Genomic DNA, 25,835 nt, shown 5'->3' on the forward strand with positions numbered 1-25,835 from the left:
CCCCTGGCATCACCCACTTACTACCTCTTTTACTCTCTCCCTGAGGTCAAACACTGCTTCTCACTGTCACCCTTTGTCTCTCCCTGCCCCTCTATATCCCTCTATCCTTCCCCTTTATCCACTACATCACCCTCAAACTCTCCCCATCATTTCCCTCTCTTTTCACTGTCCACTGCTTCTCTACATCATTCCCTTTGAGACGACGCCAATGTGAGGCCATTGCCACTGTTCCAGGAGCTCGCACAAATAACCTCTCCCACTGTTGTGGTGCCCTGTCCTTTTTTTCTGGATCTGCCCCTGGGTATTACGGTGTGTGGCCTAATGTGTAATTGGCATTACATTGTTGAGTAATGTGTATTTGGCATAACAGATTTTTTGGGGGCTGGGGGAGCACAATTTCTAGTTATGCCCCTGGTAATCCTGTGTCATTTCTATGTCACTGTAGCGATTCAGTTTTCTTTTACATAAAAGAACGATTCAGATTTATTTTACATAAAACCAATTGATTTGTGCTCAACAGCGCTTTTTGCATCTAAAAACACCAGCTAAACCGGTCTAAAGTCCTGGTTAGGGCCCCCAAATTGCTGTTTGGTCCCCCAAACCACAGACTTTTTTTTAACATTTCCTCTCCCTGTCACCTCCCTGGTATCACCCACTGTTTCTCATCCTCTCCTCCACTGCCTGTAAACCTCTGCCTTGCATCAACCACTGCCTTTCCCTTTACCCATTGCTTCTCCTATCATCCTCCCTCTGTCCCCTACTGCTGGTCACCCTCTCACTGGCCATCTACTGCCTCTCCCTGGTATCAGCCACTGCCTCTCCCCTTTCCCCTCTTCTTGTCACACAATGCCTGTCACCCTCTCACCAACTTTATGTCTTCCTCTCCCTGACATCACCCATTTACACTCCCTGTCACCCTCTCCAGTCACAGTTTGCTTATCTTTGTCACCTAGTGCCTCTCTGCCTCTCCCCATCAGGATGGTCTCTTCCTGTCACTATCTGCATCTCCATCACCATATTTTTGTCATCCTCTTAAAGGGTAGGCAACTATGCCATCCGTTTAATTCCAGGAGTGCCCCATGTGTGCCATATGATTCCAGGAGTGTCCCATGTGTGCCGTATCAGTCCGGGAGTGCTGCCATGTGTGCTGCATAATTCCAGGAGTACCGCCATTTGTACTGTATAATTATAGAGGTGATGCCATGTGTGCCGTCTCAGTCCATAGGTGCCGCCATGTGTGCTGTATCAGAGTGCAGCAGTGTGTTTTGTTTTTTTATAATTAAAATAATTTATTTAATTTTTTTTCTTACTGCCAAGTTGCTGTTAAGTGTGCCATATCAGTCAAGGGGTGCGGTCGTGTGCGCAGTGTAATTTCAGGCATTCTGCCATACGTGCTGTATAATTTCAGGGGTGCCGCCATGTGTGCCATATAATTCCTGGGGAGCTGGCTTTTTTTTTTTAATTAAAAGCAAAAAAAAGGTGTTGTATTTTTTTCTTACTGCCAAGTTACTGTTAAGTGTGCCATATCAGTCAAGGGGTGCGGCCATGTGTGCTGTATAATTCCAGACACTATTGATGATTTAGGGCCAGATGTATCAAGCTTCAAAAAGTGATAAAATGGAAAGTGATAAACAACCAGCCAATCAGCTCCTACCTGTAATGTTACAAGCTGGGTTTGAAAAACAACAGGTAGGAGCTGATTGGCTGGTTGTTTATCACTTTCCATTTTATCACTTTTGAAGCTTGATACATCTGGCCTTTAGTCTTGCCTGTCACCGATGTCTCTTAGTAAACTACTGTTATGCTGGCCCCTCCCATTATTGACCTGTTGCGGCCTACATGAGGCCACTTCCAGAAAATTTCCAGGGCCACTTTTAGTCCCCAATCCGCCCCTGGTAAGGCCACGTTCTGTGGCCGAAACGTCGACCTGACATGTATGTATCAATGTGCATTTTGCTGATGAATTAAAGCAACAAATTGAATATGAAGTATCAAGCCCTGGAGAGTGCCATCTTTATTGTGTATATATATATATATATATATATATATATATATATATATATATATACATATATAAAGTCCAGATGTGGAGCAGCACTACCATGGCACGTGATATACTCGTTGCGGTGCCATCCAAAACCCCTCGGGGTACATACAGCTATCCAGACGGCGGCACTCAGGATATATATATATATATATATATATATATATATAGCAGCGATGTAAAGGACCGTCACTCAGGACTTATCTCAGCTGGTGAACAAACTTGCCCCGGTGCCAACTGCTGGAGCATTGTGTGGATGCACAGTCAGCAGTATATATCGTCGGGAAGCAGGGGTACTCGGAGACTGTAGAAATCCAATGATTTCTACAGTCTGAAATCACCAATCCGCCCCTGGTAGTCGCAGTTTGATTTAAAGAAAGGCAGCATTTAGGGGCAGAAAGATGGCGTTTTAAGGTGTGTTTGGGAAAACGCAGGCATGTGCCCAGATGTATTTTGGGCGAGTCTATGACGCCAGTGATGACCGCTTCCAGCCTGTTTCTTGAGAAGGTTAGTCATAAAACAAAATATCATTTGGTGTCTGCTTTCCCTTCAATAAGTGCTTAATAATATAATGCTGAAGATGTGATGATGTCATTGTGAAATTACAGCAGGTTTTGCTGGGATACCCACAACGTTGTTGGAAGTATATTTTCCCTGCAGATTACTGCTGTTTCCCCAGCACAATGACCTTATATTAAAATAATTGAACATGTCTCATTTCAGTAATATGTAAATGTGGATTACATTAACCAGAGTACCACAAGAGTGACATCATTTCATGCACTTTCTGGAATATAACACTAGGTTACGTTCATTCCTTTCAAATGATCGTTTTCAGTTATTCATTCCTGAAGATGTGAAACATAAAAAGATAAACTTACTATTAATAGGCAGAGAGCATTATATCTCTTGTTTATGTGTTTCATTCACCTGAGTGACATCTTCTAGAAATTATTTTTTAAATGTTTTAAAACATACTCTGAATTCTGTTAGGATCACAGGCGTAGAAAACAATGTATCATGTAATACTGATGGGATATTGTCATTAAATAATTCATATTGTAAACATCTCAGGGTCAGTTTGTTTAGAACATGATCACTAAAGCAGTCATTGTTCCATGAAGGCTGATTTTATGGCAATATAAAGAAGATGCATGTTGTGATGAAGAAGATGCATTTGTTATTCCAGAGAAATATGCAACATTTTTTTAAGCCCCAGTCTTTTTTGTGAGCTGAATAGTGCTATTCATTTAGTTTAAAGTGTCCTGTTACACTGGTCCATCACTTTGCATTACTTATATGTACATCTTCATCTTCTTTTTTTACAAATAACTAGGAAAGTGTGGTCAGTGCTGTCACAGAGAGTGCTTGATGCCCTTGGCGCAGAATCCTCTGCCACTGAAAAATGAGGAACACACACTGCATTGTGACACTGGGAGCACAGGGATGTTCCTACTGAGCCAGTCACATGCTACCTTCAATGGCTTGCAAAGGCCCTGGCCCATGGTTCTCTCCCCCACCTCCAGGGGATTCACAATGGCTGCTGGGTTTCTAATATTTGCATTCCACTATGTAACGCAAACTGGAAGTCATCTGCTCCGGTTAGTGTGCACTTCCGGATGCCATTAGCCAAAATATGGACCAGACGAGAACCCTGAGGTTGACTAAGTCCTCGATTCATCCTTTAACACCTGACAACATAGTCTTCTGTGTACGCTTTATTTTTTTTCCTGTGGTGGCCAATGTGATTCTTTTTTTCCTGTGGGGGCAAGTGCATTTATTTTTACATGTGTAGGGGCTAATTGTGCTTATTTTTCCCTATCAGAAGCTAATGTGTCTACAGGGACTAATGTGTTTTATTTTTTTCCTGTGGGGGCTAAAACTATATGTAATCATGATATATACTGTAAGAGATTAATTATTGGGTCTTTATCTTTGTGTTATAATATTGGTTACAGTAGTGAAATGTAAAGGGTTAAAACTAAAAACTTCCCTCCGTTTATATCTGGTCAGTTCTCTCCTTTCCACAGGCTTTCTTTATTCATTCAGACCTTGGTCTTTCCATTGCAATACGGGAATTCCAACGCTTCCCCTCCTGCATTAATTTGAGACTAAGCGTAAATACAGAGCCTTCACTATAAACGAAACCATTTCAGCTCAGACCTGCTGCCAAAATAAAACATACAGAACATTCACTATTTTAATTGGAAAATGTCTGCAGTTCAGCCATTCTAGACCTTTGTATCCTATGCATTTTCTCTACAATAGGAAGTAAATGATGAGTGAATCTCTACTACAGCAAATCAGCTCAGTTATGCTCATTGTCTAGAGGGCAGCCATTTTATATGTTAAACTAATTCATATGAGGAGTACAAATATTCATGAAAATGGAGTCTAAGAGATTTATTTACTACGGTTAGAGTTATATTGAAGATGGGATGTTGCTTTGGGCAACCAATCAGATTCTATTATCTTCTAGAAAGTGCTAAATAAATAAGAAGTAGATTCCGATTGGTTGCTCATAGCAACATCCCAACTTTAATAGAACTTCTATCTTAGTAAATAAAAACCCTAATTATACATTAGAAATCAAAGCCGGTCAGTTATGTCGCTGGCTGGTAGAGAATTGTTTGGCTACATTGGTTCTGCTGAGAAAATGGCCTTGTACCTAACATAGAAACATAGAATTTTAAATAAAACTTGGCTCATCCCCCATTCACTAGTCAGATTTGGCTTCTTTCTTCAGATTCAGATGGATCTGAGAGACTGATCTGAAAAAAAAAAAAACAGGCCAAATCTGAGCTCCCTCAGATCAAATGTGCAGCTTTGTCTCAGATCTATATGACCCAAAAAATCTTCGGTGCTGCACAAAAGATCCATCTGATCTGAAGCCATCAGAGGTCCATTATAGATCTGATAAGCTGTATGACCTGTATCTGAAGTGAATAGCGTGAAAATTTAGCCCAGGGTCAGATCAGATTCCTGGGAATCTCCTGGGAGAGTTCAAGGGAAATCTGAAGAGATTTGTAGATTCAGATATGTCTGTGTAGTGGATGGGCACCAGGCTAATTATTTAGGCAGGAGCCAGTTCACCTACCTGTATATTTTTGGAGCATGGGAAGAACATGGAGTACCCATAGGAAACCCATGCAAGCATAGGGAGAATCGATGCAATTCATATTCACTCGTTGGGCTGCGAATTCACAGCAAGAGCGATTATTGTATGACCGCGCATTCCCGCAGCACACAGTGCGCATATGCAAGCCTTAATGTACAAAGACAGCCAGCGAAGGAAAGCCTTCACTGGCTGCTCGCAGAGTTATTTACAGCCTGCGTGCATTTGGGGGTGGTAACGCAGTGTATTTTGGGCGTGCCTCCGAAAATGCAGGCGGTCCGCAGCCGTTTGGAGGGAGGGTCGCTGACGTCATCAGAGGCCTCCTTCTCCCCATGGCCTTCATAGCGCTGAGTAAGTCTAGCGCTTAGGAGCGGGGGGGGATCATTCGATGGTGAGTGATTTTCCATATGTGTGCACGGCTGCGAATGCATTTGCAGCCGTGCACAGGTGAGGGGGGTGAGAACTTGGCGGGGCGGTGTTAACCTGCTCGCTGGGCTCCGAACAATCACAGCCCAGCGAGCAGGTCTGAATCAGGCCCAATGTACAAGCTCCACACTGTCAGGGCCATGATTGGAAATGAACCCATGACCTCAGTGCTGTGAGGAAGAAATACTAACCATTACACCGTCCGTGCTGCTCTGTAGCTCATAGAGGGCCAGATTCTCTAAGCTTTAAAAGTGATAAAATGGAGAGTGATAAACAGCCAGCCAATCAGCTCCTCCCTGCCGTGTCACAGGCTGTGTTTGAAAAATGTCAGACAGGAGCTGATTGGCTGGCTGTTTATCAATCTCCATTTTATCACTTATTGAAGCTTAGAGAATCTGGCTCCAAGTACCTCAATAACGTCCCAGTTTCCAGGGAATTAACTTGTGATGGGGCATTCTCATGAATATTGCTTTCAAACAAAAAATGGCCAGCTCCAATTATGTCACAGGTCCACTTTAATCCCATCATGACTGGTCTTGGCAACATTGCCATGAGGTCAGATGAGAGCACAATCCCAAAAGCAGCAAACACTTTGCTGACCTTGCTCCGTGGCCCCTGGCTTGTGTTGTCTCCCTTCTAGGAGTGTTTGTTAATTACACTGTACAATGACTGGTTACAGGAGCTCCTTCCTGCTCTCACAGGGGTACATTTCATAAGTTGGGAGTTCTAATGAAGATGAGATGTTGCCTATAGCAACCAATTATATTATACTTCTTATTTATTTTGCACCTTCTAGAAGATAATAGACGGAATCTGATTGGTTTCTATGGACAACACCCCATCTTCAATAGAACTCCCACCTTACTAAACTGACCCAACTGTCTTTGTAGCTCAGTTATGATGATGGAGAATTTCTGAGAGATTGTAGAGGGAAGGGCCAATAAGTGTGTGTGTGTGTGTGTGTGTGTGTGTGTGAGAGAGACTGTGTATGTGTGTGTGCATGCTAGTGTATGTGTGTTGAAGGGGCAATGCATTTCACATCATGACCTGCAAAATAAACTGTATGATGCAATTTCCCTCAAATTGTGTTATTATGCCACTTCCCCAACAAGTAGGCATAATGGGCCTTATTCTAGTTCACTCTTTCTGCCAAAATCCTTCTTAGATGGACAAAACCATGTGCACTGCAGGGGGACAGATGTAAAATGTGCAGAGAGAATTAGATTTGGGTGAGTTATTTTGTTTCCGTGTAGGGTAAATACTGGCTGCTTTATTTTTACATTGCAATATAGATCTCACTTTGAAGTAAAACCCCACCCAAATCTAACTCTCTCTGCCCAAGTTACATCTGCCCCTCCTGCAATGCACATGGTTTTGCCCATCTAAGAAGGATTTTGCCAGAAAGAGTGAACTAGAATAAGGCCCAATGTGAGAGCGACAGTGGTAGATACGTCAACATTCTATGAGCAAGTTCCCGATGCAGTGCCTTACATGTACACCTGTGTGTTGTGCTAAACTAAAATAAAGAAAATATGAGCTGTGAAAAAACAAAAAAATTGACTTTTGTGTGACACATTTGCTTGGGGCACATCTACTGATCTGTCTACAAGACCGGAAACTTAAGGGGCATACACATTGGGTGAATTCTGCCCCATTTCTAAGCAATTTAACCAGATAGCTTAGAAATGGAGCATGGATCACTCTGTGTATGCTACCCTAATGGTGGTAGATGTTAAATGGTTGTGCGTCACACTAATGGTGGTAGATGTTCCAGAAGGATGAAGGAGGATTCTTAACTGAGAGTTTAAAGCAGGCATGTCCAACGTTGGCCCTCCAGATGTTGTGAAACTACACATCCCAGCATGCTTTGCCACAGTTTTGCTATTAGAGAATGCTAAAACTATTGAAAAGCATGCTGGGATGTGTAGTTTCACAACATCTGGAGGGCCAACGTTGGACATGCCTGGTTTAAAGCATGCAGCCGATAACTGATTTATTGAGCATGAGAGACAGTTCCACGTTTCAGCCAGAAGGGGCTACCGTTAGTTACTAAGATAGTAGTAGTACAGTTATACAGAAGGGCATTATGTGACCTACTGTCTTGGGCACCTGCTGATACAATTGCCTAGGCAGGCGACCTAAAAATTTAGAATTCTTTAATTTGACAATAGCCTCCCCGATGTGATCCACTTAGGCAGGAAGTCCATCAGGCCCAGATTTAACTTTATTGATTAGCCCTAGGTGTCATTGACAGTCTTGCATCTGTCATTGAATGCATCATTAGGGCATGCACATAACAGGTTAGCAAAAGCCCAAAATACCATTAATCTGTACTTTGTGATGTACCTAGCTAATTTTGATAATGAAATTGGAAAAGCTTGTGGGCATTACACTAGTATCACGTTAATTCAGCAGTGTGCAAACTATCAGCCTGATTGAGAGGTACATGAAGTTGCATGCCTAGCTGCAATTTTTGCAGGCAGGCTATTTGCAAAAAGCCCATATAACCTTCATAAACCTTTCCTCTCCAATTACTGTACATTCCCATCATACAGTCCACACATATTGGCCCTTATTCTGGTACACTCGCAAAGGAAAATTCCATCACAAATGGACAAAACCATGTGCACTGCAGGGGGGCAGATGTAACATGTGCAGAGAGATTTAGATTTTGGTGAATTATTTTGTTTCTGTGCAGGGAAAATACTGACTGCTTTATTTTTACACTGCAATAAAGATCTCACTTTGAAGGAAAACCCCACCCAAATCTCTGCACAAGTTACATCTGCCCGACCTGCAGTGCACATGGTTTTGTGCATTTGAGAAGGAATTTGCCTTTGTGAGTCAATCAGAATAAGGGCCATTTTCTCTTTCTCACTTTCCCATACTTCTGACTCCAGGCCAACAATGCTGTGTGGCCATATCATACAGCCCACCAAGAACACCTATCCTTGTGTATCAATGCCTATTTCCCTATAGATTGTAAGCTTGCGAGCAGGGCTTTGCCAACTCTATGACTGTCTGTAACTATTCAGTTTGTTTTTTCATTGTTTCCAATTGTAAATCCAATGGAATTTCCCGAGCTTTATAAGAAACTAAGAATAAACAATGGCCATCATTTTATGGAACATTGGGTACATTGGACGCATATCCGCTGCACCATCAGATCCCAGATCAAATGTATGGTGTCTCAGACTGAGCAGCTCTACTAAAATGCCTGAGCCTCTACAGATGCCAACAAATTTACAGAGGCTGACTATGGAACGCCCAGAATATGATTGTTCTATCTAAGATGTTATATACCCAAATGCTGCTGACATGTCACTCGCTTTGCGAATACTTCCTCTTTTGTAGCACACGACAAGTTCAGTTTTGCCCTGTGCACAGTGGTAAGAATTCACTCCACTGCGTCCGACATTAACATTGCATGCACTTCTGAATCGGACTAACGTTTAGTGCATGGCAGAATGATAAATTGGCAATTAAAATAGCAGGTGGACATAAGCAAAATTTTGAAGGTTATTGTAAAGTTTCACAGTATTTGATTTTACAACTTTTATACTGTAAATGAACCATTTACCAGCCCAACAGCATAACACAGTGGCGTAACTAGAAATATGTAGGCCCCAAAGCATATTTTTGTAAGGGCCCTACATACTCCCAATGGTAACAAATGTATATAGCACATGTTACTTTAACAGGGATGGTGGCACCTTTTCTGCTGTGGGCCCCATAGCGGCTGCACTCCCTGCTTCTATGGTAGTTATGCCCTTGCAAAACACTTGAATTCCCCCATATAGGTTATGAGCAACATAAGCTTTTTATTGCATAGGATGAAAAATAAAAGCCAATCTGTATTCCAGCAAATAAAGGTGTTTAAAGTATTTTGGGTTAGTTATATTTAAATACATTTTTTTGTGATTTATAAGTGGGAAAATACAAGTTAATAAAATATTGTGAAAAAAAAACACTTGTATCTCCCAAGTTCTAAAACCCATTTGCCATCAATACACCTGAAGATTCTATCCATGTTGCCGATCATTAAACAGATTTCAGAATACTTTGGGGTTGTGATGCTAAAGGCCCATACACAGTTGGCGACTTTGAGCTGAAAACAGCCAAGTTATGTCGACTGAGCTGCTTTCAGCACAAAAGCCGCCCAGTGTGTACGATGAGAGCTTATACGTGCTCCCGCATCATCGCTGGCCCGGCCGCTCATCTGCTGGTATTACGAGCAGATGAGCGATGGGGTTTATGGCTTTCCATAGCGTCCTGTGTGTATGCACTGAGCGATTTTCAGCCCAGCGACTTTCTCCATCATCGTTATCCATAAATGCTGGTCAAAATCGTCCAATGTGTGTGGACTGTTAAACTAATAATTTGTTTCAGTATTTTCTTACTATTAATCACTCAGTTCGAGTAATATAGCAGATAGATTGCTATCACGTATAACTGTAGATACAAGAAACTTTCTCTAAAAAAAGGAAAAAATCTTACAAAACACTAAATAATTGTCATTTTCATTTTGCTTTCAGTGAAATCAGTTTTAAAAATGTTAATTGGTATTGACAGCAGTGCCGTAAAATCATGTACGATGCTTATACAGTATATAAATCTTCAGTCAAACATTTCTCATCTGTTCTCTTCTTTACATAATTTATAGGTGCACTTTTAACCTCTGTTTTTTGGAACTTTATACCTCACCAGGGTTTCCAGATTGATGATTGCCAAAAATATCCCAACCAGCCGTGATATTGCTGGAACTTATCCAGACTTGTATCTAGAATTGTCTATCTACTAGGACTAGAAAGCTAATATTCCTTAATTAGTAACTGTATATCCCAAAAAGCCACATGAATGTTCCAAAACGGCATTATCCATTATTGTCAACTGGACAATAAGGGGTAAATTTACTAAGGTGTGAGTTTTTAGGCTATTTTCCGGTAGAAGGTGCTAAATAAATTATACGGACAGTAGAATCTGATTGGTTGCTATGGGAAACATCTCTCACTTCTAAAACCTTACACTTTAGTAAATGTACTGTAGTAAATGTACCCCCTAGTATGAAATAAAAAAAAAAAAGATAAAACATGAACAAAACAAAAAGAAATACAGTAAATAAAATGAACATACTGTAAGACTACTTCTATGCTACCAAACAGTGAACCTATTTACATATAATATATGTACAGCACTGTTCCTATTATCAAACTACTGTAGAAATTGTTATTTAAATTTTCCTGTGGAAATGAATGAAAAAGATTTGACAGATGCCAATTAAACAGTTTGTATGGCAATTGAGCAAGTTTTACCAAAATTGACGCTTATTTAAAATAAACGGTCATTTTCGGGGTGTAGTTAATGCAGTATGATTGAAAATAATTTGAATATAAACAAATTTGTTTTACTTGGAATATATACACTTGATCATAATGTTGAATAAAAAAATGTTCTGTATCATTTAAATTGATGTTTTTCTACACGATTTGTCATGAAATGCATGTATTCATAAGGTGGAAAAAATCTCTTCCTCAGGTAATACTGTAGGCCCATTGAAAGTGACTGAGCAAAGAGAAGGACTCATACACTCAGTGTCCGGTTCATACACAGACTGGCTGTTTTGCCTCTCACAAGCAGTCAGTGATTACTCAAATGTAAACTTGCAAGGTTTCCATTGCTCCACCAAACCCATTTTCTCCCCCTCTCTAACGGTCACATTTCTGCCTGTGATTTTCTCTGTCCCTGTCTCCCTCTCGCCCTTTCTCACATTTAAACAAGCTTTACTTTTCTTGGCTTCTATGGACCCTCGGTAGCAGGGTGCTGGCACACTGTATGTGGTCTAAGTAGCTAGATGAACACTGCTTTTGTTGCTGGTGAGAAGTTGAACATCGAAGACACAGAGACTGGTTTGTTTAGAAGGAAGGAGGATGGGGGTGGAGAACTAGGGAGTGAGCCTGGCGTCATCTTGTGGTTACAAAAAAAAAAAAAAAATACACAAAACCTCTTGACATAGCAAAACGTAATAGAAACAAAAAGGGGAAGATCTAGATTTAAACTAAGACATGATGAAACCTATTCATATTGCCTCCTTTTAACAGTTTACTTTTTAAGGCTTTTACTCCAGATATATTGTAGATATGGAGTTATCTGTAAAGGAAGATGTTCTAAAATGTAGATATAACTAAAACTATAATACAGAGCTCTTGGTATTAATATCATAGTACATCAAGGTGTAGGGGCATGTAATAAGCCCTGGGGCCAGATTCTCTAAGCTTCAAAAGTGATAAAATGGAGAGTGATAAACAGCCAGCCAATCAGCTCCTACCTGCCATGTCACAGACTGTGTTTGAAAAATGTCAGACAGGAGCTGATTGGCTGGCTGTTTATCACTTTCCATTTTATCACTTTTGAATATTAAAGAATCTGGCCCCTGGAGAGAGATAAAGTGGAGAGTGATAAAGTAACACCCAATCAGCTCCTAACTGCCATTTTCCAATCCCAACCTGTAACATGGTAGTTAAGAACTGAATGGCTGGTATTGTATTGACTTTATCACTACTCAAGGCTTAGTACTTCCCCATCATAGTACAATTAATGCTCTATCTGACCAACAATGTAAAGCTGAATTGGAACTTTGGCAAATACAACAAATATAAATGGACAACCCTTAAAAATGCAAGTGTGAAAACCGCAAGTATGCCATATTGTGGAGTCATCCAAGTGGTTCTTAATTTGTTCATGTAAGTGTGTCTCTGTGTATCCATGGCAGTGCTGATATCACTGTGTGTGTGTGTGTGTGTGTATATACTGTAATGTATGTATGAACGTATGTTATATATGTATGAAAGTTTGTATGTACAGATGAAGCGTGTCTCAGCCAGCGCCGGGGATCGCCGGTGTAGAGGCACTCTATCTGACTAGGACGAGCGAGCATCTCACACGCACGCACGTCCCAGTCACTCGGCAGCTGGGTGGCGGAAACCCTGCCCGTCTCCGCTTCAGGGAGATGGGCAGGGTTAGGGGGAGTTCGGGGAGGATGTGGGGACCGGCAAACGGCAACGGGGAGGTGGCGGAACAGGGTGCACAAGCGTCTCGTGTGTGCGCGCCCCGTTCCGATGGATGGTGGGGCATGGCGGCTGGCGAGGGGTTGGATCACCAGCCCTTGTAAAGCTGAGTGGGGCTCCATCTGTATATATGTATGTATGTATGTATTTATGTATGTATGTATGTATGTATGTATGTATGTATGTATGTATGTATGCATGTCTACTTATCAAAGCTGTCATTGCTATACTTGCGTGTATATGCCTGTATTTTAATCTATGCTATGCATGTGTGGTGTGTATGGATAGCATTCTTTGCCATAGAATGATGGTTTACACTAATACGCAATGTACTGCTTTCTTGTCAAAGTACAGCAATGAGTGAAACTTTGGTGAAATGTTGCACAATTTAAGTTATGGAGCAGCCCATTCTGCAGCGCTACAAAGCATGCAGCCATCAAGTTTTAATTATATTTTGACATTCCGCTCAATGTCCAATGCCCATTCTTCACTATATTTGTAGACTTGCATCTTGTAGAATCACTTTTCTACTAAGAGAGCTGGGATCACATTGTAATGACATTCTGCTGTGTGATGGCGCACACCTAAGACCAACATCTGCCAGTAAAACCTGCAAGCGTTCATCGTAATGGGGAATGTAGTGAAAATTCTAACATTTCCGAAACATTTGCTTATATACACTTATCCATCCTCTATCCAACATTCTCACCTTCAACAAAATAGGTGACTGGTAAAGACCAAATAGTAGAAAAAGAAACGTCTGTGTTATTCTTGCCTCCCCCTTGATAAGTGGTGCCTTAGGCAATTGCCTATTTTGCCTATTGGGTAAATAATGGTTATTATTATTTGTATACAGTAAACTTTTGTGTTATATTAATACATAGGGATAATAGTTTTATTAATTAAATATACAGCTGTAGCGTAGTTGGGCTGGGGCATTAAAGCAATGGGCACTGTGTTTTAAGTATTGTAGTTTTCAATAGCCTACAGGGGGTGCTAAGGAGCACAGTATTAGAAGGTTCCAGGAGCATTTCAAAATATGAAAATCAGTTACATTACTTAAGCACTAAACTGAGAATTTCATGTGTACAGTATATACAATCTATCTATCTATCTATCTATCTATCTATCTATCTATCTATCTATCTATCTCTCTCTCTCTCTCTCTCTCTCTCTCTCTCTCTCTCTCTCTCTCTCTCTCTCTCTCTCTCTCTCTCTCTCTCTCTCTCTCTCTCTCTCTCTCTCTCTCTATATCTATCTGCTGTCAGTCAGCCTGTGTATGTGTAAGCGTTTTTGGCTTAACGGCGAAACCTTTGATAATTTTATAATTATATACTAAGCGCCATGTATTTCTTTTAACACAATCCTTACCTGTGTGTCTTCAGTAAAGCGATGACAGATATTTATTCTCTAGACAAGTTACTCAGTAAGATATTTCCTCAATATTTATTTTCTTTTTTTCCAGTTCTATTTTCATATCACCTTAAAATAACCCAGCATCATGATTTTCCGTATTAAATGCCCACTTTGGGCAGTCACTGCTTAGCTTATTCAGTTGTAGCTGGAATGCTGGTGTTACAGGAAACCTTAATATAGTGGTTTAAGAGAAGAAAGTGGAAATTTTGACAGACTGTGCTGTCCTAAGTATGTTACCAGTTTTCCTGTGCATTCCCTCTCCCCTTCCACCTTGAATATAGATTTACAGTATTTCCATATAGCCAATAGTAAGATCTTGCTTTTCCTTGCCACACCCTGACACTTTCCCTACATTAATCACTTATGAACAAATATGGAGTATTTAATTATCATCTATCTATCTATCTATCTATCTATCTATCTATCTATCTATCTATCTATCTATCTATCTATCTATCTATCTATCTATCTATCTATTCATGTGAACATGCAACATATTAACATGCTGGGATGTGTAGTTCAACAACAGCTGGAGTGTCAAGGTTAGCCATCACTGCCCTAAACTATCAGCACAGTTTTGGGTTGCTGGTGACCGTAGTCAGATGATACATTATAGAATAAATTGAATTGCAGAAAAATGTCTGCAAAGTTCAATCAGAACACAGGCACCTTGCGCCCATCAACTTTGCCAATTTAATCTGGTATCCTTTAGCGGTCCATTGCAAAGTTAATTACGTGTGTGCGTATGGCAAAATATTGAGAATTGATGAAAATCTGGGTCACATCTTTCATTATATAAAATAAATACCATTTAGCGTTCTAGTAATAGGTAAATATCAATAAAACAATGTATTTATTTTAGAAGTTGTTATTTGACCAAGATACAGGTATCCCTACCCATAAGTATGCTAACATTGATTTACAGAAATACATTACCTTACATATACAGTAAGTAACTCCTTTGTCAACCTCAATATATTCTGGGGAGTTATTTATAGTGTTCCATGAAAAGTGGACAGTGATTCAGAGGTGGCAAAGGGATGTGGTCCAATAACACTATTTGTGGAGTTGATGGTAAATACACTCAGCTCATCGTAGATGATATAGTGGAGTTTCCACCTTAGCGGCACATAAGATAATCACCTTTGACACTAAGTATGTCATTATAAGTATTATTTAACCTCTTTATCTGTCTGTTATGATCCTAACTTGCTTTATAAGTGTTTTCTTCCCAATTGTTAAGCGCAAAAACATTTCCTGGCTCTATACCTGTATAAGTAAATGATAAAAAATAAATACTGTAGAAGTCACTTTTATTGTTAGTTGCTGAGGTTCAGATAGTTCCCTCTGCAACGCAGGCCACAAACAGCACAGATTATCCTGCGCAGCCCATAGATGTGCGAACATTGTAATTCTCCGGAACGTGCGCACTCATGCACACTATGGAGAATTAGATTACACCGTTAGCAAGATGCTGTGTACACACGGTGAGATTTTGTGTTCGATTTTGACTATATAGTCAAAATCAAATCATAATCGAATGGACATCGAATGGTTTTCAGCCTCATTCGCTACCAATTTGAACCCGATGCGCGCTCCCATTTAGTGTGAATCAAACGGTAAACTAGACTGTGCAGGCAAGACTATATAGTACATATATCTATAGTACAGACTATATCTGTACTATATAGTCCAAATCGATTGCGTTTTGCTTGCCGTTCATTTCGATCCTGATTCGATCCCAATCACAAGCAAAACCGCACCGTGTGATTCAAAAGATGAAATAGCCAGCTAATACATTACAATATGTACCAGTGACTATCAATGACTACTGCATTTACTTTATTATTTATCATACAGGAAATATCACTTTGACATTGCAGAAAACATCTAATCATTGACATTTTTGGCATAACATAAATTAAAAAATTATATATTATATATACTACACACGTTAAGTAAAAAAGCCAGTGAGTTAATAAAAAAAACAACAACAACATTACCTTTAAAAGTTCAGTGCAGTTTTTGAATAATCTATGTCCCATACACCTGGCAGAAAACTTTAATTTAAGTTGGTCTCTTGTTGTTTGATAGGAGAAATTGTTGAGTTTTCTTTATAAGGATTTCTTCAGCAGCTTTCTGATGTTTCCCAGCCTTCCACCTTTAGAATGCAAAATCCTCCTTTATGGTATACTGTGTCAGGTCCCTAGCAGGCAGTTGCGGCAGCAGCAGGAGGAATAGCAGGGCTGTAGTGTATTGTAAGTGAGTTTGAAGGAAAGAATTTTTTTCACAATCTGACCAAGTTTAGCAGGCACCGACTTCCAGACTCCTCCTGTCAACTTTCCCCCCCCTTTTGATAACTCCTGGAAATGCCTGCTGATTACTAAGTGTTCTGGACCCTCCTGCAGGGGTAGGCAAAAGTCCAGATGTAACCGACCGAAACTGTGGGGTAAAAGAAAAGTAGGAGGGTTTTAGGACCATGGGACGAACTGCTACCCCCTGGGGTGTCCTATCATTAGGACGATAACATATAAAAGGTCCCTCGCCGTAAGGAGGCACATACTGCAACTGGAATTAAGGACGCTATTACAGACCATAAGCTTAAACTGCAGTTACAGAAGACTAAAGGCCTAATTTTCCCTCATGAAGGGTTAAAACAGGCTTTATAAACCTATCTATATATCCCTAGCTTCTGTGGGACAAGAAGTCCCAGCCCCAGCAACATGTACTTCAAACAACAACCATGAGTGCATTATTAATGCATTTTTCAACATTGTATTATCTTCAAAGTCAAGGTGATCTATTCAGTCTCTTTATGGAGCAACAACTGGTTGTGCTTATGTGCTGTGTATCAACTTTTCATATTTTACAGTTACCTTATATGATGGAATAGTAATGTATTGTGAAGTCACTTACACCAACAAATGTAGACAAAGCCTTTTTGATCTTTTGCTTTTTTTTACAGGCTCGTCATATTTACTTTATGATGGGTTATGTACCCTTTACTTTATACTCAAAGAAGTAAAGTGAAATAAAACAATGCATTTTATAATAGAAATGTATAACAAACATGGCAATACTTTGGGCCGGATGTATCAAGCTTCAAAAAGTGATAAAATGGAGAGTGATAAACTGCCAATCAGCTCTTTCCTGCCATGTTACAGGCTGGGTTTGAAAAATGACAGGTAGCAGCTGATTGGCTGGTTGTTTATCACTCTCCATTTTATCACTTTTTAAAGCTTGATACATCTGGCCCTAAATCTTAAAGTATTGAACTTTCCTTCATATGGTTAATAGAGTTTAGGAGTTAGGTTTGTTACTATTCACTTCCTATTTTAATTATATCAACTTTTGCATTCCGCATTACAGCATATCTTGACAATTGTGTTTTGATTCTTGAGATTTTCTTTTTGTGTCAAAAAAACAATATTTATGCATACCATCACTAATTATTTGCACATCCCCTGTGTGACTTTATAGGACATTTGACTAAATAGAGAAAGATTTACTTTACTGCAACATTACAGCCTATGGTAAATTATCCAGGTATTGCTAACTAAGTAAAAATTTATCAATGGATAACAAAATAAAATGTAGCCAATACAATGGATACAATATACAATAATGCCAGTAATAGGACAACAGACTGCAGAAAAAAACAGTAGCACCTAGTATTGAATAATAGCATAATACTGTATAAGATTTTATTACATAGAAAGGAATTTCACTCATACCCCTTTTGACACTGCCATCAATATGCCAGGCAGGGGTGGAATCAGAAGAAAATGACAGGGAACCATGATAGGTGAAGTGGGGAAGGTTATTTGATACATGCCCTTTGTAGTGTGGTGTGGCCTCACTACAAAGGGCAGAATAGTGGGTGTCAGTGGGAGGTAGAGAATGACAAGGATAGACAGTGGGTAATGGGGTTAAAAGTAGGCGGTAACAGGATAGAGGTGCTTGATGGTCTGGTTAACAGTAAGAAGCAGTGGGTAATAGGAAGAGGGTAACAGTGAGAGGCAGAGGAACTAAAGTTGGTGAAAGGAAAAAGCAGTGGGGGGAGAGGGTGAATGGAAGAGGCAGAGCCTATCTGAGGTCTTTGTATGAAGAAGTACTGTAAATGGGGTAAATTGGGCGGGAATGGTTCACTTAAACACGAAGGGGAATGTATCAGTGGAGGTATATAGGCAGAAAAAGAAACCAGGGGGTATAACATGCGAGTAAAGAGAGGTGGAAAAAAAGAGGGAGAAGGGGGAGATAGGGAGAGGGGAAGAGAAAATTAGAGTTTAGTTTGTATAGACGGATAAAGTAAAAGTATTTGTGAAAAGGTGAAGAGAAAGTAAGGGGATTGAGGAAGGTTGGGCAAGAAAGTGATAGAAAGGAAGACAGAGGGGTGGGGTATAAAGTAAGAGAGAGGGAAAGGGGGGAGTGAAGAATAGAAATGAAGGAAAGGTGAAAGAGAGGGAAAGATAGAGAGAGAAAGTGAAAGAAAGTGAGTCAAAGAGAGAGGGGGAAGAAATGAGGGAGAGAGAAGGGGGAGGAGAGAGAAAGAGAGACAAAAGTGGGTGAGAGGAGGGTAGAGTGAGGTAGAGAAAATGAGGGAAAGAAAGTGAAGTGGAGAGAGAGAGAGAGAGGAGAGAGAATGTGGGTGTTAGAAAGAGAGGGGTATTTAAGCGAGGGAGAGAGAAGGGGGAGAGGAAGGGAGTGAGAGGGGGATAGAAAGTGAGAGAGGGAAAGTGAGAGATTGAGAGAGAGAGAGAGAGAGAGAGAGAGAGAGAGAGAGAGGAAGGGAGAGAGAAGGGGGATGGAAGAGAGAGAGAGAGAGAGAGAGAGAGAGAGAGAGAGAGAGAGAGAGAGAGAAAGTGACAGAGGGGGAAATTGAGGGAGAGAGAAAATGGAGGTGAGTAAGTGATAAAAAAGCTCATGAGGGACATGAAATAAAACGATAAATAACGACATAAAGAGATAAACAGAGGGAGGGGGATTGTGCCCATTTTTCTGTAGTGTTAAAAAGTCACCTGGCAACCATAGAACCCCCTACCTCTGTTTAGAATGACGTTGGAATCTCGACTGTTAAAAGTCCAACAGTTGGGATCCTGATGACTGGGGTTTTTCTCCTTAATGGGATTCCCCCAAGGGGCTTCTCTGTGCTCGCCCCACTGTTTGAGTTACGGATTTCGGTGTCGGACTACTGACTGTCGGCATCCTGACTGTCAAGAGCTCATACCACACCCATTTAGCACATCTCAGCCTGGCAGAGAGAAGTAAGCAGCAGCTAACTGTTAGCACACACTAACAGCACTGAATGCTATGCAGCTCTCTGCCCGCGTCGTCTGCTCTCCCTGCTGCTGAGTTTTCCTTGCAGCTGGAACTCAATTTCCTGTGCACAGCCACTGTATAGGAGAACACAGCAGACTGGAGTTCCAGCTGTAGGGCAAACTCAGCAGGCAGGCAGAGCAGACGAGTGGCCTGTTCATGAGTGAAAAGCCCCTGCACTGCTGATCACTTCTCTCTCCCGGGCTGAGGGTAAGCTGCGAGCAGGGGACACTCATAACACGGGGAACGGGGCATGACCATGTCCAGGCTGTCCACTACAATAAAACAAAGTGTCAGAAATGAGAGGGGGGCACGTGCCTCCCCCTAAATCCGTCACTGATACCAGGTTATTACACATGAGCGTGCAGTACCCCATGATATTATGCAGTGTAAAGCACCAAGTTGTGTCCATTGACACGGCATTTCAACTCAGGTAGTGAGTGAACATGGGTTCAACCTGGCTCTAAGTGCAGTGTGCACAGGTAAGCTGAGTTGATGTGACCCGGCACCTGTTCTTACCATAGCAATAGCCAGCTCGGGACCTGATGATGGTGATTTCAAAGGGGACTCAGCCAGTCCTCAACCAGGAAGTACCCTTGTACAAAATCCCGGGAGCCACCCAACATAGCAATGTGAATAGGGGTATCAGATGAACAAAGAAAAAAACTAGCTTATCTGGACAATGCTGGATTCTGGTAGATATTGAACCCGATCCATTGGGGCCACTCCAAGAATATTTGTAGCTGATACAGAAATTGCAGCAGTCAGGTGCAGATCCAGAATATCCCTGACGTGTTACATACTAGAAGGACCCTGTGAAATATTTCCCGTCCCCAAAGTCAAGATCCCTGTTTACTATTACTGCATACTGGACTTTGATGTTACCTAAAGACTTTCCTATCAGAGTCACTGGGGTTGATCCTATTCCGTGCGGATGATTCATGAGTGCAAATCATCACGGCACCGGGTGCACTTTATGGTGGGCTGAATTCGCTTAAAAGCGCTCGCACCTTCATAGGGTTGGGAACAATTTTAAGTGAATTCGGCCCAGCAATGGGTGCAAGATTGGCTTAATTCAGGTGGCGTTTACATCAAAACGGCACCTGAATGGCACTTCACACCCTTTGGACCTAATAGGATCGACCCCACTGTGTGCTGGGAGCCTCACCCCTAATAAGTGATAATACAGTATATGCCAATATTCCTGTAGTGTTTTAAAGATTGAAAGATATGGTGTTTATGTTATTACTTGAGGATTGACTTGTTAATTGTCTTTTGGAATGCATAAAGGGCCTGATTCAGACCCACTTGTTAGGGAGCGGGTAAGCACGCATCCCCTCGGTAACATACAAGAGGGGATGTGTCCGAGAACACATCCCCTCGCATGCGGCAGAAGGGACGAGAAATCTTTCGATGGTCGCCGACCATCGAATGATTTCTCTCCCCGTTAGAAATAAAAGTCAGTGAAAACTGACTTTTATTTCAACCGGAGATGGCCGAAGATGGGGGCCCATCCCGAGCACGGAACTCCACGCCTAGGGGAAACTCTGGGCGTTCCCCTGACGATAATGTAAGGGAGTGTGTGTGAATTATGAATGGTTTACCCCTCATGTGCACAGCTGCGATCCCATTCGCAGCTGTGCACATGAGTAGGGGAATGCAGTCCGTGTGGCATTTACTTGATCGATGGGTTTTGAAATCTCAGGCCCCAGTGATCAGGTCTGAATTACCCCCACAGTGGGGCAAGGAAGCAAAATCCAGAAGGAAGCACCGAAGCAGTGTATTGTATATAGTCGCTGTGACCAAGGCAGCCAAAGAAATATCACTCTATGGCCTGATTTATTACCGTCGGAGATGGCCGAAAAGGTGGCGGGCACTGGTTTCATGTGACGTCAGCAGCTCATCCTGAGCAGGCATCGGCCCGCCTGCGCTTCTAGGAGGCGAGCACTGGTTTCATGTGACGTCAGCAGCCCATCCTGAGCAGGCCTGCGCTTCTAGGGGAAGGCCCTTTTTTTATGTGGACGCCCATAAAACGCTGGGGGGTCTCCTGCAACCACCCTCTGACCCCCCCAGCCCTCCCCTTGTGAATATACCTGCATGCGCAGGCCCCCCACCATCGGTCATGGGGCCCAATTAGGATTATATACTAACAGGACTGCAGCAATTTGGTAGGAATGAATTTGGTTTATATTGGATTTTATATTTAAGTCCATGCATTTTTTTATGAAGTCATTCCAAATTCCAGGTGACATCTATGGTGATATACACACACCAATGGTAGTTCAGTCCTTCTATATATCTCCCTCACGCTCTATCTATCTCTACCTACCTATTCATCTATCATGGGGGGATCGACATTTCCCCTAGCCTCCAGGTAACTAGAACAAACTTACACAACTGTGTGTGTGTGATATATATATATATATATATATATATATATATAGATGCAGGGCAGAAAGTGGCACACGCTCGGACTTGCAAAAAGAGATGACAGACACACTGATCTGTATCAACGTTTCGGGGGTTTGTTCCGTTGTCAAGATAAGAACTTATCTTGACAACGGAATAAACCCCCGAAACGTTGATACAGATCAGTGTGTCTGTCATCTCTTTTTGCAAGTCCGAGCGTGTGCCACTTTCTGCCCTGCATCTACCTGTTCCCCCAGTGCAGCACCCCGGCACCGTGTTTTTCATTATTGGAGTGCCCTCACCCTGTCACCTTTATATATATATATATATATATATATATATATATATACACACACACACATACACACATATATATATAGAGAAAATGGGGTATCAGAGTGCGCCAATTCATTTGCATATACAACAATATTGTTGAACAAACAGTATAGTAGTCTGAAGCAGAATCATAAAAAATGTATTCAGGAATCTTCCAAGAGATGATACAGGGTCCTGTCTAACAGGGGGCCCCTCAGAGGTGCTGCCTTCTATTTGTGAGGCGCGGTTGGGTTTTTCGGTCTTGTTACATATATATATATATATATATATATATATATATATATATATATATATACACACACACACACATATATTTATATATATATATATATATTTCAAACTGCCTCCATCAGCAGGCTGATGAGTAGGATCCGCAGGCAGCTCTTACACATAGGAATACTTGGACTACACATGCTTTGTTCGAGTGCCCCTATTTCTCCAGACAGAGGCTTCATGCAAATTTCAGAGGGCAGCCAATAAAGAGGGCAGCCAGTAAAAAACTGCTTCTTTTTGTCTGAACTGGCAGTGAAGGGTTGTCTGAGTTCAAGTGTTGGAAACTGTTAACAGTCATCTGCCCTCCAGACAGCACCAGTAAATTACAGCAGCCAGGAAAAAATAGGGAAGGGACGTAAATTAATCTGCGCAGTTGAAATCATTTGTGTATGTTCTTGTTAGCAAAGCCCTCTCGCCTACTGTGATCCCTATGTAATTATGATTTCTGCATATTGAATTGATTTTATTATTTGTATTTTTTAATCTGTAAAATGTGTAATGTGTCTGTAATGGTCTTGTTTGGTCTCTCATGTACAATGTAATGTTCCTGTTTTTTTCACAATGTATGACACATTATTTAATAGTGCTTACAGTAATGCAAAACTAAAATATCCGTTATTTCTGCTGATTCTGCACTTACAGTTACTCAGTTCCTTAACACTGTTATTACTATGGGCTGTAGTTGCTGGGTGGGAAACACATATAAACAGAGGAGGGGCTGTAGCACAGTTCAAAATTCAAATAGGGAGGCCCCACCAACTGCCAGTGAATCCGTTTGGAATGGCATTCGGTGGAAGTGGGTGTGGCTCCCCTATTTGAATTTTGATCGGTGCTGCAGCCCCACCCCTGGAACGCCTTACTCATGAAAGCCATGACTTACTTTCAGGTGACACATGCTGTAATACAGTCATATGAGCTATTTCTAGTTGGTTATTAACATCTGGTTACAATAAGATAAACTTATTCTTGGAATACAATACAGGTACTAATGTTAAAGATTTTCAGTCAATAATGCTGGGACTGTTCTCATAAAATCTGGAAATATACAATATAGTACAATGTGCTATCAGAGTGAAGGAAATATGTGATGCACAGCAGTGGGTTTGGTGTTCAGTGCTGGAACTAGGATGACATAGAGGCCCTTATTCTGGGGGACTCGCAAGGCTGCAAATTAACAGCCTTGTGAGTCCCCCAGACGCCACCCGCTGGTCCGCCTGCCCCCCCTCGCACGGTGGGTTCACCCGAATGGCTGCGAATGGATGTTTAACATAAACATCCATTTGCAGCCCATGGGGAAACACCCACATCATTCGATGATTTCCGACCATCGAATGATGTTTAAGGTGCATGCATATCTAATGCTGCTTTCACACCGCAAAAATGGCATCGACATGGTATTTTTAAATGTTTCTATAAATGGGTCAGACAGCTAAAAACCCTTTCACATCGGTATATTACAGATATATTACCGTTTCAATGCCGTTTTTGTCCCTTCACATTAAACCCGTTTTAAGTTAACCCATAGAAAACAGTGGATGTCATTGTACTTACATCATGCAGGGGGACAGCCTATCACATTGTGTAGCTTGCAGTTGAGACAAAATACTATTTCAGACCCGTTCAGACTGCAAAAAAACGGGTCTGAAACGGGTAGGACCCTGCTTTTTTACCATTTAGTAATACAGTACAGGTTTTCTGGAACTGGTAAATTCACTCTGGACCTTTCACACTTGACATATTACCGTTTTTTAAATGGTAAAAAACGGGCAAAACACCAGGTAATAAGTGCTGCTTTCAGTGACTCTCAGGTCACTTAAATTTGCGTGCACCCTGGCCAGGAACACCCCCGCACCTGCTTCAACAGGCAATTTCCATGGGAACGCCCATGAAACGCTGGGCTTTCCCATAGGCACGACTACCTGCCGCCGCCCCCTGCCCCCCTACCGCAGTGTTGGGTGCCTGCACCCGGCAAACAAATCACCCATGTGCAGAAATGTATATGCGCACTTCACAACCATTGAGCTCGCATGCCAGCATACCAATCGGAATAAGGTCTGCAGTATATTGGATTTTTAAAGAAAACATTTTTACTTTTACTCCTTTTAGAGAGATACTCTCTAAAACCTAAGTAACATGACTGACAAGTTATATGAGAAGTTCTGTGTGTCCATGCCATAGTGCATAGAGTGGAGGAGAAACACAGCAGCTGCAGCCAGCCCGGACCCCATACACTAACATTCCTTATCACAGCATACTGTATTTCCAGGCTATTTGTCATCAGTGAGATGCCGGGAAGTGTGCTCTGAAAAGGCTAAAAGTAAAGTTATCGTTCTATTTCCAGGTTTCTGTCCGGTTCAGCTACAGTGTACCCAGTGTCCATTAGGCCTTGAATGTGAAAGCAGTATTTATCAGGGAGGAATCAGAGCGCTGGCATTAGCTAACGGGGACAAGCTAACAAAGGCCCTCATTCAGGTTGGCTCTGTAAGCTGGGAACATTGCAGCTTACCAAGAGCCTGAGACCCCACCCAGCCGAATACCCAACCCCCCCCCCCCCCGCCACGGAATCCCCTTGGTACCATGCGAGGGGATGTGCACATCCCCTCATAGGACATTGCTGACCATCGAATGATTTCTCCTGCCTTTCGCAAATAAAAGTCAGTCTCAACTGACTTTTATTTGCGGATGCTAGGACAAAGACAGGGCGGGCAGCTGACGTCATGTGACCTCAGTTGCCCACCCCTGCAGACATCGGCCCACCCGCCTATCCATGGGAAAGCCCTGTACTTTCATGGGATGCCCATAAAACGCTGGGCGTTCCCACGGGTGAGCCCCATTTTCCCCACTTATCATTAATCATAGAGATTATTTGAATACTTGTTTCCTAGCACGGCGCCCATCGCATCGCATACCATAAGGCATACGATGGTATGCGATGCGATGTTACGCGATGGCAGCCGATGTTATACCATTTTAAATTGTATACCATCGCATTGTATGCCATATACAATGGTATACGATTTGAAATTGTATAAGCACCCTAACGGGTGTTTTCAATGTTAAATGTGCCCCCTATAAGATAATTAATTGTATAAGCACCGTAATGGGTGCTTACAATGTTAAAAGCACCCCCACGCCACCCCCACTATCAATGGCAACCCAAAGCATGGCGAGCACAGCGAGCCCGCTAGGGGCGGCGGTACGCGTCCTCCGACCTTTTCATACCCCCACTATCCAGTATCCACGTCGGTGTGGAGATGATTGTATATAGTGTGGCAAGCGCAGCGAGCCACTGAGCCCAAAGCATGGTGAGCACAGCGAGCCCCGCGAGGGGATGCGGAATACATGTAAAGTAATACGCGTCCCCTCGCGGGGCTTGCTGCGCTCGCCACGTGTCATTTTGCCGGGAGCAGCCTGACCCCCCTTCACACAGAAGAAC

General features: G+C 41.9%; 1 protein-coding gene across 2 annotated transcripts in view; it reads right to left on the reverse strand.

The window, feature by feature from the left end:
• Positions 1-16,490, reverse strand: part of ACAN (aggrecan) — a 107,526-nt gene extending 91,036 nt beyond the window's left edge. Inside the window, exon 1 of one of the 2 annotated variants that reach the window (XM_083184194.1) lies at positions 16,069-16,490. The gene's annotated coding sequence lies outside the window, so the exon portion shown is untranslated. The remainder of the gene's footprint in view (positions 1-16,068) is intronic. The other variant, XM_083184193.1, reaches the window with a different exon arrangement.
• Between the last annotated feature and the right edge of the window lie 9,345 nt (positions 16,491-25,835).

This window comes from Crinia signifera, chromosome 4 (genome assembly GCF_055691185.1).
Source record: "Crinia signifera chromosome 4, ASM5569118v1, whole genome shotgun sequence".
Lineage (NCBI taxonomy): Eukaryota > Metazoa > Chordata > Amphibia > Anura > Myobatrachidae > Crinia > Crinia signifera.